General features: G+C 45.1%; 1 protein-coding gene and 1 pseudogene across 1 annotated transcript in view; one reads left to right on the top strand and one right to left on the bottom strand.

Annotated features, from left to right (window-relative positions):
* LOC126457894 (calpain-9-like) overlaps positions 1 to 16,233 on the top strand; it is a 1,049,120-nt gene that overhangs the window by 395,643 nt on the left and 637,244 nt on the right. The window lies entirely within an intron of this gene.
* LOC126459454 (5S ribosomal RNA) lies at positions 12,282 to 12,399 on the bottom strand (annotated as a pseudogene).

Below are 16,233 nucleotides of genomic sequence, written 5' to 3'. Positions count from 1 at the left end.
ATTCAGCAGGCTTTTCTCCGTCAGCATCACTGTATCGGTATCTTCTTTGATATCAGTAAGGCATATGATACTACTTGGAGACACTGTATTCTTGCACAAATGCATCAATGGGGCTTTCGTGGCCGCCTCCCCATTTTCATTCGGTCTTTCCTGTCTCAGCGGTTTTTTCGGACCCGTGTTGGTAAGACACTGTCTGATCGCTTTGAGCAAGAGAACGGTGTCCCCCAGGGCAGTGTTTTAAGCGTTACCCTCTTTGCCATAGCCATCAACAGTATAACGTCTACAGTGAGGAGTCCAGTACAGTGCTCCTTATTTGTGGACGACTTTGCTGTTTTCTGTTCCTCCTCCAGTGTTGCAACCGTGAGCCGTCAGTTACAGCTAACAGTGCGGCGGTTAGAGGAGTGGGCTGCAAAGACGGGTTTTCGGTTTTCTGCCGAAAAGTGTGTTTGTGTTCATTTTAATCGTTCTCGTCATCTTTTTACTTTGCCTGCCTTGCATATGGGGGATACTGTCCTAAGTTTTAGAGACACAGTGCGGTTTCTGGGCCTAATTTTTGACTCCAGGTTGTCATGGCTGCCGCACCTACGTGACTTGAAAGCCAGAACGCTGAAGGCACTGAACATCCTCAAGTGCCTCAGCCACAGGTCTTAGGGCGCGGACAGGGCGCATCTCCTACAGTTTTATGGAGCTTTTGTGCGTTCACGGCTGGACTATGGGTGCACAGTATATGGGTCAGCGAGGCCATCTTATTTGCGGATCCTTGACGCTGTTCACCATGCTGGGATCCGACTGGCCACGGGTGCTTATCGGACCAGTCCCGTACCCAGCCTCTGTGCTGAGTCTGGCAAACCGCCACTTACCATCCGGCGGCAGCTCCTGCTGGTGCGCCAGGCTTGTAAGTTTCTTGCAGCTCCCAGATCGCCTGCTCACCATCTTGTTGCCCATCCACCTCTGGACCGCCTTTTTTCCCGCTGTCCCCGGGCTACGTTGCCGTTTGGGATCCGTGTGCAACGTGTACTAGAGTCCCTCGGTGTGGAGTCTGTACAACCCCAAATCCAAGGTTTTAACCGCCTGCAACCCTGGTTACTGAAGAAGCCCGGAGTGATTTTAGATTTATTGCAGTACAAGAGAGATTGCACTCCTGCCACCGTTTTTAATGCAGCATTTTCTGCCATTTCATCTGAGCACCACGACTATGTAGCTGTTTTTACGGATGGGTCGAAACAAGGGGATTCTGTTGGTTGCTCAGTTGTTTTTCCATATCGTGTCCTCAAGGTCCGACTGCCTCAGACTTTTACTGTCTTTGATGCAGAATTGTTTGCGATCTTGCGGGCACTGGAGCACATGAGACATTCTTCCTCTCCTAAATTTCTTGTCTGTTCCGATTCACTCAGTGCCCTTCACTCACTGCAACGTTTGTATGCGGCAGACAAAATTGTCCAGACCATCCAGGATGCCCTCCTCCGACTACAGCGACTGGGGAAAGTTGTAGCTTTCTGCTGGGTTCCGGGGCATGTTGGCATTGCTGGGAATGAAAGGGCAGATCTCGCAGCCAAGGAGGCGTGTCTCGCCCCACAAGTATCTCAGTGTGCTATCCCCTTGCACGCACTCACCTCGCTGTTGAGCTCACGGGTCATGCGTCGGTGGGAGGATGAGTGTCTGGAAGTGACTGACAATAAGCTCCGTATAGTCAAGCCCACAACGCGTGTGTGGTGTACTTCCTTTCAGCCCCATCGACGGGACGAGGTTCTCCTCACTCGGCTTCGAATAGGCTACAGCCCTATGACGCATGGCTTCCTTCTCCGGCGAGAGGACCCTCCAATGTGTGGTGCTTGCGGCGTCCAGGTCACTGTGCGCCACGTTTTATTGGATTGCGTTTTATTTTCTGACCAGCGGGTCACGGCTGACTTGCCAGCGGACCTGCCATCTCTTTTAGGCAACACTCGGACGAATGTGGCTAAAGTTTTAAAGTTCTGTGCCCTGTCAAATGTTTTTACAAAGATTTTAGGGAGAGGATTTTAATTTGCTCACTGTGTGACAAGCTCGCCCATATTTTATGTAAGTGGCCAGCCAATAACAATTTCCTGTGACATTCTTGTTGCTATGTTTCCCCTTTCCTTAGGTTTTACTTTCTTAGGTAGCATTTTCCTTCTTTTCCTGCTTTGTTTGAGTGTGTGCTTTAGTTTTCTAAGGTCTGTCCACATTCGTTCCTTTTAATGTGTGTCAGGGCGCTGATGACCTCGATGTTGAGCGCCCATAAGCCCCAACACACCACCACCACTTAATAAACAGTACTAGATCGCGTAGTTAATGATAGAAATTTTAAGAGTGCCAAAGAACTCGTAATTAATTTCAAATGTTCTTAAAAAAAAACAATCCCATTGCAGTAAAGGAGTAAGTGTACTATGAACCTGCTGCCAGTATGTTCAACTATCTAGAAGCGATTTTGGAATGGACATTACATCCTTACGGCACACCTCCGTGCAACAAACATTTTCTTCTTCAGTGGGGTGTTTTCCGGCAATGTAATACCATCATATATTAATGACTGAAAGTAGAAAAAGTAAGTCAACTGGTTGAGACCTTCATCTCCAAAATCTGATATCAATAAGGCAAAAAAGTTACGGAACTAAGACGTTGGAGTTCTGTAATGTGTAACATCAAGTTCTTACCCAAATAAACGCCTAAGAATTTAGGATATATTGTTTTAATTACTGATTTATCCGCATCCATTATTTCTAATGGTGACTGACAAGGCCTTGCGCCGTACTGTATTGCTTGCACTGTGTTTTATCCAAACAGAGTGGTAGTCTATTTGCAGAGAACCAGTAATTAATTTTCAAGAAAATATTATTTACATTTCGGATGTTGATGTTACTCCTATGGGCTTCATTATAACACTTGCATCTTAAGCAAAGAGAAGTACTTTTGCATCTTGGATACATTTTGGAAGATCATTTATACATAACAAGACCATGTCCAGCATCGATCCCTGTGATGACATGTAGTAATTTGATTACCCATTCTGAAGATGCTGTTTCACTGAATACACTCCCAGAGTTTCTTTAAGTATCTCTATGCATCCTTGTATATACGGCAGGTGCCGGTGGCTGGCATTTAAATCTCGCAAAGACCTCTCCATTTCAGCAGCTGTCCGTCGACTTTTTACGTAGCTGCCAACTCGCATCCACTATCCATCGCTGTCCACATGCTTCAAAGATTGGTTAGCAACCAGCGCTGAGGGCAAAAACTTTATCTGGATTAACACGATTCATCCGCACTCGTATCTCGGTTGCGTCCTTAATAATGCTGCAACGGATATTTCTCATCTTGAGGAAGAATGAGAGAAGTCATGCTATCAATGTTTCACACTTTCGTGCTGAGTCTTCACAGAATGTTCCCAGCTGCGGTAGTAACGATAGGTGGCGCTACACACAGCTATTTACGAAACTGGCATCTTGCAACGTACAGGCACGTCTGAACGGGAAGTTTTGACCGCATTGCGTACAACGGGTGTTCTTCCGTATCGAACTAGAAATTACGAAACTGTTGAGCTAAATTGTTGAGCGTTGTTTTATTTTCTTCTACGTCAGTAACAACTGAATTATTACGGTGCGGTATAATCAGATCAAACTCTTAAGCGGTAATTATTATGTCTTCGTGGCTTTTTCTTTGGAGTGATTCTCATAATCTGTCTTTTAGACTTCGACGTACATACTCTTCCTATCCGGCAGAAGGTTTAAGTCTGGCTCTGTTATATATTTATCCGTCTCCTTATCAGTTCGAATCAACGAGCGTACGGACAGTAATAAGAACTAATACCGGCCCTTTCCGGCAGATACAGAGAGCGCAATAGTGGTTACAAGCTGCCCTGATGCATTCGTGGCAGCTATAAAAGGCCCCTAAATCACTTGTAGCGCCGCGCCCGTTCCCAGTGTTTATGGAGGCCTTCCGAGGGCGCGGCGTAAATCACGCGGACCGCGTAATTGCGAACCTCTGCCACGTGGCGCGGCGCGGCGCGACGGCGGGTGCCGCCGCTGTGGCCGGCGCCACACGTGCCGCCCCACTCTGCTCCACTCAGCGACCGCCACGAGGCCGCCAGCCCTGGGACTCGCTTATGTCAGCGCGTTTCTGGAAGAAGTGTACACCACGTGAAGGAATCGTGCAATGAAACGGAAAGATGCTAAAATTGTACAACAACAGCAAAATGGAATTAACAAGTTCTAGATGATTCTTAAAGGAGGACATCGGGCATCATGAAAAAAATTATACTGACACACGGTCCAGTCACATTGGCATCCTGTCAAAAGCATGAACAGCCACTTTCTCAGCGCGGGCGTACAGGAGAAGAGTCAATGAGTTCTGGAAGATACAGATAGGAATGTGGAGCCATGTCTACTCCACTCCCGTAGCTAGTTGCGAGAGGTTTCTAGGAAGCCATGGCCCGAACGGCCAGAACAAGCATTAGGCGGTAAATCCAGGGAGTATAGCTGCCAGGTGAGTACGGTGCTCTCCGAATCATGCACGTAATCTTTCAGCTGTGTGAGACGTTCCATTGTCTTGCTGTACATGCAAGTGTGCCAAGGAAAAAACAAACTACGCGTAGGTATGGACGTGATCCCCAAAAATAGATGCACACTTGTGTTAATCCATTGTGCCTTCCATAACGACGACACCAACCAGGGGCCACGGATCCAGTCCTCATACCATAACACTGTCTCCTTCATCCTGGACCCTTTGCGGCGCGGTTCTTTCCGTCCCTTTACGACGAACCTGCACCTACCTGTGAACATTGTCTCAGCAGCTCATCAGTAGGAAAGCCGAGTGAAACCTACTGTACTTCGACGTGAACCAGGCTGCAATTAAAGTCACTAATCTACGTTTCGGGAGAAACACGAAATGAAAGGTTGGAAATTTTGTCCTCAATTAATCACTGCCAAGCCCGTGCTAGTCTTAACAGTCACTCACAATCCCTTTCACTCACGTTAGCAGGTTTATGGTGTTGCATTTCCCGAAAACGTAATAGCTACAAAAATACTAATTGTTTTTGATTGAGAACGCTCGCCAAATATTAAGTCTGTCGGTACCAAATGCAGTCACAGTTTTTAGCCACCGACCTGCTCTATACGCCACGCGGAATATGTCTTTCCTCGTCACAAAATGCACTTAAAAATTCCGAAATTTCTACACAAATCGGAATAATTATGCCGTCACTTTCCAACACTTTTGATGTATGATACACTGCTAGATCCGGCAACTTATCATTTTCATCGGAACTACTACTGCACACGTCCGATCTCATTCATGGCTAGGCCTCGACTCTTCTTTAGAATACTCTCAGTCTTCTCTACCAGCAGAGAAAGGCGCGCGAAGACTATTGCTTTACCATTGGTCAGTTTACTCAACAGCCAATAGCAAAACAACATTCTCCCGCGTCAATCCGCGCTTTTCATCAATAACCAATCGCAAAATAGTAAACCTAACTACTGCACTTTTTACCGACGTAATTATCTAATATGCTGAAGTTTTGTTTATGCATAAAGTTATTTACTATTGTTATTTATACGTGAATTAACTTTCCCTTTACCATAAACTTTCTTTACAAATCCATTCTACAAAAATCCACTTTGTTCATATCCATACTTCTTCGAAATGTTCCCACACTAAATCCTACTACATAACTCGTTAAACAATTATCTTCATATTAACCTTAAACCACACTCACGCATCATTCATACTGATAAAACACATTTATAACATTTTACATACACAAAAAGACATAATAACACTTTATGAAATTACTACAACAGATTATGAAAAACATTCTATTACTTTTTTGCATTCTAGTGGGCACAATCGAAACTAAATGAGTCCCCTATCCAATATTGTCCTCTATCGGCTGATACCCCCCATGAACCATGGACCTTGCCGTTGGTGGGGAGGCTTGCGTGCCTCAGCGATACAGAGGGCCGTACCGTAGGTGCAACCACAACGGAGGGGTATCTGTTGAGAGGCCAGACAAACATGTGGTTTCTGAAGAGGGGCAGCAGCCTTTTCAGTAGTTGCAGGGGCAACAGTCTGGATGATTGACTGATCTGGCCTTGTAACATTAAACAAAACGGCCTTGCTGTGCTGGTACTGCGAACGGCTGAAAGCAAGGGGAAAGAAACTACAGCCGTAATTTTTCCCGAGGACATGCAGCTTTACTGTATGATTAAATGATGATGGCGTCCTCTTGGGTAAAATATTCCGGAGGTAAAATAGTCCCCCATTCGGATCTCCGGGCGGGGACTACTCAAGAGGACGTCTTTATCAGGAGAAAGAAAACTGGCATTCTACGGATCGGAGCGTGGAATGTCAGATCCCTTAATCGTGCAGGTAGGTTAGAAAATTTAAAAAGGGAAATGGATAGGTTAAAGTTAGATACAGTGGGAATTAGTGAAGTTCGGTGGCAGGAGGAACAAGACTTTTGGTCAGGTGATTACAGGGTTATAAATACAAAATCAAATAGGGGTAATGCAGGAGTAGGTTTAATAATGAATAAAAAAATAGGAGTGCGGGTTAGCTACTACAAACAGCATAGTGAACGCATTATTGTGGCCAAGATAGACACAAAGCCCATGCCTACTACAGTAGTACAAGTTTATATGCCAACTAGCTCTGCAGATGATGAAGAAATTGATGAAATGTATGACGAGATAAAAGAAACTATTCAGGTAGTGAAGGGAGACGAAAATTTAATAGTCATGGGTGACTGGAATTCGTCAGTAGGAAAAGGGAGAGAAGGAAACATAGTAGGCGGATATGGATTGGGGGGAAGAAATGAAAGAGGAAGCCGCCTTGTAGAATTTTGCACAGAGCATAACTTAATCATAGCTAACACTTGGTTCAAGAATCATGAAAGAAGGTTGTATACCTGGAAGAATCCTGGAGATACTAAAAGGTATCAGATAGATTACATAATGGTAAGACAGAGATTTAGGAACCAGGTTTTAAATTGTAAGACATTTCCAGGGGCAGATGTGGATTCTGACCACAATCTATTGGTTATGAACTGCAGATTGAAACTGAAGAAACTGAAAAAAGGCGGGAATTTAAGGAGATGGGACCTGGATAAACTGAAAGAACCAGAGGTTGTAGAGAGTTTCAGGGAGAGCATAAGGGAACAATTGACAGGAATGGGGGAAAGAAATACAGTAGAAGAAGAATGGGTAGCTCTGAGGGATGAAGTAGTGAAGGCAGCAGAGGATCAAGTAGGTAAAAAGACGAGGGCTAATAGAAATCCTTGGGTAACAGAAGAAATATTGAATTTAATTGATGAAAGGAGAAAATATAAAAATGCAGTAAATGAAGCAGGCAAAAAGGAATACAAACGTCTCAAAAATGAGATCGACAGGAAGTGCAAAATGGCTAAGCAGGAATGGCTAGAGGACAAATGTAAGGATGTAGAGGCTTGTCTCACTAGGGGTAAGATAGATACTGCCTACAGGAAAATTAAAGAGACTTTTGGAGAGAAGAGAACCACTTGTATGAATATCAAGAGCTCAGATGGCAACCCAGTTCTAAGCAAAGAAGGGAAGGCAGAAAGGTGGAAGGAGTATATAGAGGGTTTATACAAGGGCGATGTACTTGAGGACAATATTATGGAAATGGAAGAGGATGTAGATGAAGATGAAATGGGAGATAAGATACTGCGTGAAGAGTTTGACAGAGCACTGAAAGACCTGAGTCGAAACAAGGCCCCGGGAGTAGACAACATTCCATTAGAACTACTGATGGCCTTGGGAGAGCCAGTCATGACAAAACTCTACCATCTGATGAGCAAGATGTATGAGACAGGCGAAATACCCACAGACATCAAGAAGAATATAATAATTCCAATCCCAAAGAAAGCAGGTGTTGACAGATGTGAAAATTACCGAACTATCAGTTTAATAAGTCACAGCTGCAAAATACTAACGCGAATTCTTTACAGACGAATGGAAAAACTGGTAGAAGAGGACCTCGGGGAAGATGAGTTTGGATTCCGTAGAAATGTTGGAACACGTGAGACAATACTAACCTTACGACTTATCTTAGAAGAAAGATTAAGAAAAGGCAAACCTACGTTTCTAGCATTTGTAGACTTAGAGAAACCTTTTGACAACGTTAACTGGAATACTCTCTTTCAAATTCTGAAGGTGGCAGGGGTAAAATACAGGGAGCGAAAGGCTATTTACAATTTGTACAGAAACCAGATGGCACTTATAAGAGTCGAGGGGCATGAAAGAGAAGCAGTGGTTGGGAAAGGAGTGAGACAGGGTTGTAACCTCTCCCCGATGTTATTCAATCTGTATATTGAGCAAGCAGTAAAGGAAACAAAAGAAAAATTCGGAGTAGGTATTAAAATTCATGGAGAAGAAGTAAAAACTTTGAGGTTCGCCGATGACATTGTAATTCTGTCAGAGACAGCAAAGGACTTGGAAGAGCAGTTGAACGGAATGGACAGTGTCTTGAAAGAGGATATAAGATGAACATCAACAAAAGCAAAGCGAGGATAATGGAATGTAGTCAAATTAAATCGGGTGATGCTGAGGGGATTAGATTAGGAAATGAGACACTTAAAGTAGTAAAGGAGTTTTGCTATTTAGGGAGTAAAATAACTGATGATGGTCGAAGTAGAGAGGATATAAAATGTAGACTGGCAATGGCAAGGAAATCGTTTCTGAAGAAGAGAAATTTGTTAACATCGAGTATAGATTTAAGTGTCAGGAAGTCGTTTCTGAAAGTATTTGTATGGAGTGTAGCCATGTATGGAAGTGAAACATGGACGATAACCAGTTTGGACAAGAAGAGAATAGAAGCTTTCGAAATGTGGTGCTACAGAAGAATGCTGAAGATAAGGTGGGTAGATCACGTAACTAATGAGGAGGTATTGAATAGGATTGGGGAGAAGAGAAGTTTGTGGCACAACTTGACTAGAAGAAGGGATCGGTTGGTAGGACATGTTTTGAGGCATCAAGGGATCACAAATTTAGCATTGGAGGGCAGCGTGGAGGGTAAAAATCGTAGAGGGAGACCAAGAGATCAATACACTAAGGAGATTCAGAAGGATGTAGGTTGCAGTAGGTACTGGGAGATGAAGAAGCTTGCACAGGATAGAGTAGCATGGAGAGCTGCATCAAACCAGTCTCAGGACTGAAGACCACAACAACAACAACATCGGCTGATACATAAACTACGTGTGCGTCCAGTCTCACGTCGCCATCTGTCACTATCCACCTCTGAGACACATCTCCCACTTAACCACCTCCAAGGCAGGATAGTTATACGGCGCTGCGCCCCAACTTCCGACGATTGCTGCAGTGTGGTAGCTTTCAGACGTTTCAAGCCGATGGAGCATGGATCGTCATTCATTCGGAAAGGCCACCTGTCACCTGTCAGTGGACATCAAGCTGCGGTACTGGCGTGTAAATTCCAGCCTTCGTCGCCGTTGAATAACACTCAGCATGGCTGCATGTAACAGGCGCCTGACACGGAGGCTCATAAAGAGCAACATTCGCTAAATGGTCGTTGAGGAGACACTGTTGGTAGCCACTTTGTGCATCTGGGCGGTCAGTTCCCCAACAGGTGCCGTCTATTCGGCCGTACACATCCCCACGGCTGACGTTCATCCCTGCATCTATGACGTGTGGTGCACCACAGTTGCCTCAGTGTCGGTTTTTGGAGACCACCATTTTGCCTTGCACGGTGTACTTTAACCATAGCAGCCTGCAAACAGTTTACAATCTTAGCCGTTTCGAAAATGTTTCCACCGTTGTCCCGAAGGCCAATGTATGATGTATGACTGTCAGATAAATCGGTCTGTTTGTGCATTATGACAATGACTACACTGCTTTCCGCCCTCACCCCCCCCCCCCCCCCGGCCCCTCCCGATACAATTTATAAACCATTTTCCTGGTACCCCCACAAGCCGTCTGCGAGTGGTTGTTGCCCACTGACGTCGAACATAAGCGATGGGCACATTAATTTGACTGGACCGTGTAATTAGGCCTGTACTATGTACGCTTCATTTTGCCAGCAGAAGGTAACGGTCGGAAATAAAGTATGGAAATTCAGTTACGACAGTCGAAATTTTTTGAAAAATTAAAAAAATTAAGCAAGAAGAAAATCTGAAGAAATTTGAACAACTATGGAATTAATACTCTACAGAGCGGATGTACAGACTTACCAGTACTCCTAACCGCAGGTCACTCACTATGACCAATCCTCATTAAATTACATCACATTTGTTTCAAAAATGTTGATTTTATTTAACAAATATAATTACAACAATGTATTTTCACAGTAACATTACCTGCTTTCTGGTAGTAAATCAAAGACGAGAAACAAAAATTACAAGAGCGAACGGTGAGGGGCCAGCTACTATCTGACCGATGGCGGGCCGCGGTTGGTGCACTCCTGCTGTACAGTGAGGAGAGGATACATGGAGCCCAAGGACAGAGGACGAAAGATGACACAGAAAACAACTGCGTATACAGAGACGGGAAAGAGAAATAGAAATAAACTCAGAATTAAAAATACTATGTTTTAGATAATGCCGACAGGCCAGTAAAACAAAACGATAAAGCACTTAGAAAGGACTACACTTCGTATTCCCCAAAAGACATAAACTGTGTTCGATCTTGGGGTCGAAGACCACTGAGGTGACCAACGGAGAGTTAGGAAGACCAAAACTGACGTTAAGAAGTAGGAGTCAAGACAGGACACACAGAAAAATGCGTGTGCAAAGGAAAAAAAAGAATCAAGAAGCCCGAGACAACGTGAGCTGAGCAGATTGATCTATTCTTTTGTCGTTAGTTAATTTTCTTGTCGCGTGCTGTCAATATCTGCGCAGATAACACAAAACAAATAAATGAAGTTGTGTTCATGGAACTGAAAAACAAAAACAGAAAATAGGAAAGTAAGATGTATTGCAGTGCTCTATTCACTGCCTTTCAGTTACGCGATGAAGACCGGTCCCATTTATCGTGAGAGGTGACACAATTATTAAAAAGATTCTGTTCTTATTGGAAAGGCGCAGAGATCAGATCATAGTCCAACCACTGTGAGTTAGGTATTCTATTGTGTTCTCAGAATAATTCATATGGATGGCGGCACGGTTCTCTCGCAACTTCGGTGCTGGTGCAGCGATGCTGTGCCTGTCCCCACGGCACCTCTCACGATGCTTGAGCGTTCACTACCTGGCCGCGAGAATGCCGACAAGAGTCGAGTTTGACCTAAGGCAAAGAGTGGTCCGTAACTCAGTGAAACTCACAGTTCGATATATTTATTCGTTCTGCATGCGTTCGGGAACGTCTATCTTAGCCGCCTCACCCAATGGTGAGGCGGCTAATATATAAGATGCATCATAATTAACAACGAAAACTGACGTGGATGAAAGTACACGATAACAGAAGTAAAAACGTTCCAGGAAGCAATGGTCTGGAAATGAGCCATCTGATAAGCTGTACAGGCAACCAACAACTTCACGGAGGTTTTGTCCCAGTTATCGCAAATGTATTCGGGATTTAAGCTTCTCTGTACATTAAGTCCCCATCTAATGCAGCTAGTCGGACCTGGTGATCTAGCGGTAAAGCGCTTGACTGGAAACCAAGAGGTCGCGGCGTCGAATCCCGGCCGTATCTCGGATTCTTGAGTCTGCGTTTTAACGTAGCCTTTACCTCTGAACGATGTGAGGAGTCGCCAGAAACGACACGTGGTTCAGATTCAACGAAGCACTGTAAGTCTCCTTTCCCCATTTGGATAAGTGGAGCAGGTTAGGGACACGCAAGTCGCCGAAGTGGCGTCCAATTGAAAGACTTGTTCCAGACAGATGAGCCACATGAAAAGAAATCTTATTGAGCTAAAGCTACTGGTGTAGGACGACACTGTACGCGTCAGTGTTGTACAAGTTGGACAGGTCTAGCAGGGGCTATAACTTGGCCTCCAAGTTCATTGGAACTCAGTCCCCTGTTACTCCAGTTCTTCAACGGGAATTCTGTGCCCTTAATTTTTGAGATGCCCCAGTCAGTATGATCATGAGGACCAGTCTTTCCTCCCGCACAGGCCATGAAGGCCCAAAGGTACCGGCCGGTCGCCATGTCATCCTCAGCCCACAGGCATCACTGGATGCGGATATGGAGGGGTGTGTGGTCAGCACATCGCTCTCCCAGCCATATGTCAGTTTCCGAGACCGGAGCGGCTACTTATGAATCAAGTAGCTCCTCAGTTTGCCTCACAAGGGCTGAGTGCACCCCGCTTGCCAACAACGCTCGGCAGACCGGATGGTCATCCATCCAAGTACTAGCCCAGCCCGACAGCGCTTAACTTCGGTGATCTGACGGGAACCGGTGTTACCACTGTGGCAAGGCCGTTGGCATCACGAGGACTGATGTCAGATAAAAGTGGAGTGCTCAGAAGCGGTCCGGAAAGATTACAAGGGTGTTGCAGGGGAGGGATTATGCTGAGCAATCATACTTGTGAAAAAAGTTCGATACGTTGCGCCATGTCTGAGTTGCTTAGCATTGAAGCTAGCCAGACAGGGATATTACAGCTGGTTCTAAATGAACAATTGCAACTGAGCACATCACCACTCTTAAACTTAACAAAATAAAGTAAACTTGCTACTAACCACAAAGTGTCCCAGTAGCAAACAAATTCACACCCCAATATAATGTAATATCTCTTATGTGTTTACATTTCTAACTGTAACTCAACTGTAGCAATGTAATACTTGGTATATATTAATGCACAATTTTGATGATAACAAAATGTAACCCCCAAAGAAAACATCACTGTTGTTCAACCAGCAATTAGTATCCAGTGCAACTGTTCACAACAAATACCAAAAAATTGTAATTATGTAATAATGTGTATTCTAAATAATTCTAATTGTTGTCATACGTGATACTGACATACCATAAAATGTGATTTATTACGTTAAAGAACGGTTTTACAGAACAAAAAGTCAAAAGATCCATTTGACAATTCCAAAGACAATACCACAACTAAAGATCGTATGTAAGTGCGTTGTATCTTAGTCCAGAATGCTTAGTTCGTAAGAACGGAAGCTCCTTGTAAACAATAACCAGTAGTTATCTGAAGATGGCCTAATAAGCTGGAAACTAATTTATACAAATAAAAATCTGTAGAAAAAAACACCGCGTGTTATTCAACCCTCAATATGGAATTTTTCTATCAAGAAGAGACGGAAGAATCCATAAATAAGGATAAAATGATTTTCACTGATGAGAATAAGTTCAGTTTGGATGGAGAGGATTGATTTCAATATTATTGGCATGATCTGAGAACAGAGCAGCAGGTAAGAATGAGCAGAAATTTTGATGTTGGAAGTGTTACTATTGAGGCAGCCTCCTGCGCTAAAGTCACGCACTGCTTGACTGAACACTAGAGTGAACTCTGACATGTACACTGAGATGCTACAGAAGGAACTGATTCGAATATATGAGAACCATGGGGACCAAAGTTTAATGTTTCAAAAATGTAATGCATCTTTATGTTTCTGCTACAGCTAAAAAGCTCTTTGAAGATAAAGATCTCGAGGCCTTGCCCTGGCCTGCACGTAGCCCGTATTTAAACTCCGTGGATATCAGTTGGGGAATACTCGCAAGGAGTGTTTATCGTAATGGAAGGCAATTTGAGGCCGTATGTGAGCTAAAAAAGCGGCACGAAAAGCGAGGGCTTCCGTTTCACTGCTAGAACTACAAACCATACCAAAATCAATGCTGAAGAAAATTTTCGAGGTAATTAAGAAGAACGGAAGTTGAACAAAGTACTAACACTGCAATAACACAACAGGACAATGAATGCTTTTATGCTAATTTCCATCCAGGATATGCAAACGCCTTATTTTGTTATTCGTGCTATGAAAGAAACTATGTAATTCGTCATCATTGTTTACGTCTTACATCTATCTACAACTTACATACACTCCTGGAAATGGAAAAAAGAACACATTGACACCGGTGTGTCAGACCCACCATACTTGCTCCGGACACTGCGAGAAGGCTGTACAAGCAATGATCACACGCACGGCACAGCGGACACACCAGGAACCGCGGTGTTGGCCGTCGAATGGCGCTAGCTGCGCAGCATTTGTGCACCGCCGCCGTCAGTGTCAGCCAGTTTGCCGTGGCATACGGAGCTCCATCGCAGTCTTTAACACTGGTAGCATGCCGCGACAGCGTGGACGTGAACTGTATGTGCAGTTGACGGACTTTGAGCGAGGGCGTATAGTGGGCATGCGGGAGGCCGGGTGGACGTACCGCCGAATTGCTCAACACGTGGGGCGTGAGGTCTGCACAGTACATCGATGTTGTCGCCAGTGGTCGGCGGAAGGTGCACGTGCCCGTCGACCTGGGACCGGACCGCAGCGACGCACGGATGCACGCCAAGACCGTAGGATCCTACGCAGTGCCGTAGGGGACCGCACCGCCACTTCCCAGCAAATTAGGGACACTGTTGCTCCTGGGGTATCGGCGAGGACCATTCGCAACCGTCTCCATGAAGCTGGGCTACGGTCCCGCACACCGTTAGGCCGTCTTCCGCTCACGCCCCAACATCGTGCAGCCCGCCTCCAGTGGTGTCGCGACAGGCGTGAATGGAGGGACGAATGGAGACGTGTCGTCTTCAGCGATGAGAGTCACTTCTGCCTTGGTGCCAATGATGGTCGTATGCGTGTTTGGCGCCGTGCAGGTGAGCGCCACAATCAGGACTGCATACGACCGAGGCACACAGGGCCAACACCCGGCATCATGGTGTGGGGAGCGATCTCCTACACTGGCCGTACACCACTGGTGATCGTCGAGGGGACACTGAATAGTGCACGGTACATCCAAACCGTCATCGAACCCATCGTTCTACCATTCCTAGACCGGCAAGGGAACTTGCTGTTCCAACAGGACAATGCACGTCCGCATGTATCCCGTGCCACCCAACGTGCTCTAGAAGGTGTAAGTCAACTACCCTGGCCAGCAAGATCTCCGGATCTGTCCCCCATTGAGCATGTTTGGGACTGGATGAAGCGTCGTCTCACGCGGTCTGCACGTCCAGCACGAACGCTGGTCCAACTGAGGCGCCAGGTGGAAATGGCATGGCAAGCCGTTCCACAGGACTACATCCAGCATCTCTACGATCGTCTCCATGGGAGAACAGCAGCCTGCATTGCTGCGAAAGGTGGATATACACTGTACTAGTGCCGACATTGTGCATGCTCTGTTGGCTGTGTCTATGTGCCTGTGGTTCTGTCAGTGTGATCATGTGATGTATCTGACCCCAGGAATGTGTCAATAAAGTTTCCCCTTCCTGGGACAATGAATTCACGGTGTTCTTATTTCAATTTCCAGGAGTGTAGTATATTCGATACATGTGTGTTTCGGTCATTGTACTACTACCTTCTGGGAACTCTGTCTTTATGCTGATTTCCACTACTATATAGCGGGTGATCAAAAAGTCAGTATAAATTTGAAAACTGAATTAATCACGGAATAATGTATATATAGAGGTACAAATTGACACACATTCTTGGAATGACATGGGGTTTTATTAGAACCAAAAAAATACAAAAGTTCAAAAATGTCCGACAGATGGCGCGTCATCTGATCAGAATAGCAATAATTAGCATAACAAAGTAAGACAAAGAAAAGATGATGTTCTTTACAGGAAATGTTCAATATGTCCACCATCATTCCTCAACAACAGCTGTAGTCGAGGAATAATGTTGTGAACAGCACTGTAAAGCATGACCGGAGTTATGGTGAGGCATTGGCGTCGAATGTTGTCTTTCAGCATCCATAGAGATGTCGGTCGATCACGATACACTTGCGACTTCAGGTAACCCCAAAGCCAATAATCGCACGGACTGAGGTCTGGGGACCTGGGAGGCCAAGCATAACGAAAGTGGCGGCTTAGCACACGATCATCACCAAACGACGCGCGCAAGAGATCTTTCACGCGTCTAGCAATATGGGGTGGAGCGCCATCCTGCATAAACATCGTACGTTCCAGCAGGTGTTTATCAGCCAGGCTGGGGATGATGCGATTCTGTAACATATCGGCGTCCTTCTCACCCGTCACAGTAGAAGATACTGACGTTTTGCTGTCCAGCGCCATCTGTCGGAAATTATGTGAAATTTTCTTTTTTTCTAATAAAACCCCATGTCGTTCCAAGCATGTGTGTCAATTTTTACCTCT

Source organism: Schistocerca serialis, chromosome 2, assembly GCF_023864345.2.
Source record: "Schistocerca serialis cubense isolate TAMUIC-IGC-003099 chromosome 2, iqSchSeri2.2, whole genome shotgun sequence".
NCBI classification, from domain to species: domain Eukaryota; kingdom Metazoa; phylum Arthropoda; class Insecta; order Orthoptera; family Acrididae; genus Schistocerca; species Schistocerca serialis.
This window is presented reverse-complemented; position numbering and strand designations above follow the sequence as displayed.